Raw genomic sequence first — 2,833 nt, 5'->3', positions numbered from 1 at the left:
GCTGGAAAGCTGGTATTCTCTGAGCTTCGCGCCGGCGAGCCCGCTCCCTTAATACTGCCCGTAAGTCCTCTGACTGAGCTGAATAAGAATACCTCGACGTCGTCGCCGGACGTGAGGGTTTGTAGGTGCTGTCTTGCGCGCTGGACTTTTCTGCACGCACGTCGGAATCACCAACCTGGTAACTTCTGGTGATAGATATGGACTGAGTATGTCGTTGGCTCTGTCCGCCTGAACGGCGGGATAGGGTGCGCTCACTATGGTCACCCACTCCAGCTACACCTTTCCCTTTGACATGCCGTTTAAGATCCTCCATCTCCGCCGCCATCCGCCTGATGACAGCGTCTTGGTCCCTTAACTTGCTTTCCAGTCGCCTGGCGTGTGAGTCTCTCCGCCGATGACCGTCTGGACTCCGTGAATGCCCATGACTCCTTCCGCGCTTATCCCGCGCGTCTCCTGACTGTCCCCCAGTGGGCGTCCCCAACTCAGCCATTGGATGGACGGCAGGTGGTCCCTCTCTCCTTCGGGTATACTCCGGGGTGGCTCCATCGATGGCGGACAACGGGAACTCGTCGTTGTTTGCCATGGACGGCGATCAGATGAACCAGGAAGACAAGGTTTTGTCTGTCAAGCTTCCCACAGACGGCGCCAATTGTACGGGGAGCAAATATTCCGGCGTGCCCGTATTCCTTTCTTCCCTTGTTCCGTCGATATCCGATCACCTGCGAGCAAATAACGGTGAGCTACCCGGCGGTGTGTGGCCGGAAACACCCTCCGACGATCAAATTAGCACACACCTTAGAGGGAATAGAGAGAAGGGAGAGAGTGTTTGAGTGTAAGGATTTTCTTACAGAGTGTTCGTCTATCGCGTATGGGGGGCGCAGACATGCTTATATACCTTCTGAGCCCCATATCCACTCCCTGTCATCTCCTGACACATGGCTCTGCTATCCCATCTGTCAGCATAAACCATGCCGTTCATCACCTGCTCTCAACTGCCTGTCAGCATAGCTGGAGCTCGGCAGCCGAGCTGCCCTACCTCGGTCATACCATGCTTCATACCTTAAGCGCCTAACCGGATAATTGAATGAAGGACCGGGCTAGGCGGCATCTCGGCAGAGCTTAGCCCGGGCTCCTCCTTTGGTCGGCCTTCTCGCCGGTCAGTCAACTACCTCGGCTGACCGCGCCTTTCCGAGCGCCGGCCTCTCGGTCTGTCTGATCTCGACAATCCTCGGACCGAGCATCCTAGCCTGACTGGTCACTTCCTGGCCGAGCAGCTTCTGCACGGTCCGGGGCAGCACACAGACCAAACTCTGCCCGGCCCAACTTCTGGTAGCCCATCTCCGGGTGAACAGTCGATCATCTCGGCCCAATGCTCTGCTGGGCCCTCAACTTGTTCGATCTATACCTCGGCCCAACACCGGAGCATAAATCACCCTCTCACTATGGATGGAACATCATTTTTGGTGAGAGAAACTTACATTCGTTGAGCTTCTCTCTCTCTCTCTCTCTCTCTCTCTCTCTCTCTCTGTGTGTGCTAACTTGATCGTCGGAGGGGTTTTCTGGCAACACACCGCCGAGTAGCTCACCGCCGTTGTGTTCTCATGTTGATCAGATAGACACAAAGCTTGGACGAAATGAGTACGAATAGCGACGAACATTTCCTCCCCATACAATTTGCTTTTATAAACAATTAACAGAGACTTTAAAATTTCAATTAATTTAATAATTATAAATTATTGGTTTTAACTTTAATTATTTGTTGTAATCTTATGCATTGAAATGAAGATTTAGCATATAATATAACATGCTAGAAACTTCTTAATTTTTAGTATAACTTTCTACTCAAGTATTTCTCATCATTAAAAAAATATACTTGAAGAAAGGGTATGTTTCGAAAATTTTAAAAAAAGTTTAGGAAAAATGTTTGAGACTTAATTTATTTATTTTTAATCCAAACACTTTAAAGTTTATTCATTTTAAACTGAACTTTTAACTTGGAGATGTTTGTTTGATCATAACTTCCTCATTATTTTGTTAGTAAAAGAGCATAGAAAAAATATTTCTTGTCTCTAATCCTCTAAAATTTCAAAGCTAAGTTCTCACTAAAATGACCCCTCCAGAAAGTAATACTTCAACAAAGACGGTAGTTTTAATTTTTAAAAACTAAAAATTTAATAACTTCCTATCTAAATCTCAATTTTTTTTTTTTAAATGACAATTTTATTGTGTTCATTCGTTTTCTTTGAATAGTAAGACAGTGGAATTTCACTTTTAGGGGTTGGTTTGGGATGGTGGTTGATTTTTTAATTTTTTGACTATTTTAGTTTGAGGTTAAAAAATCTCGTTTGAGATAGTCTTTTTCATTTTTTTGATTTTTGAGAGAAAAAAAAAGAAATAATTATGGTTTTAAGGTGACATTTTCTATTATTGGACTAAAAAAGTTATTTTTATTTTTTTGTAATTATTTTAGTTAAAAAATTTTATTTTAACTTATGCCAAACGAAAGTAAGTTCCTGCAACTCGTCCACTTTTAGATGTGTTCTAATCTTTAAAAATTGAATGATAATAAAATTAAAGAATCATAAATCAAATTAAAAGCTCAATTTGCTCACGGTTGTAATAAATAATTGTTGGAATGGAGCGAGAGAAGCGAGAGAAGGGAGAGAATACTGGGTATTTGGGATACTATAAGTATTTGTTTGCCATAAATTAAAATGAGGTTTTTTTTATTAAAATAGCCACACAAAAAAAAGGATAAAATAGGTTTTTTAGCTCAATAAAATAAAATGTCACATCTAAATCATAATTATATCATTTTTTCTCTCACAAAAGT

This window comes from Camellia sinensis, chromosome 13 (genome assembly GCF_055761805.1).
Source record: "Camellia sinensis isolate YWXY chromosome 13, ASM5576180v1, whole genome shotgun sequence".
Classification (NCBI taxonomy): Eukaryota; Viridiplantae; Streptophyta; class Magnoliopsida; order Ericales; family Theaceae; genus Camellia; species Camellia sinensis.
The sequence above is the reverse complement of the archived record's forward strand: the minus strand, read 5'-3'. Positions refer to the sequence as shown.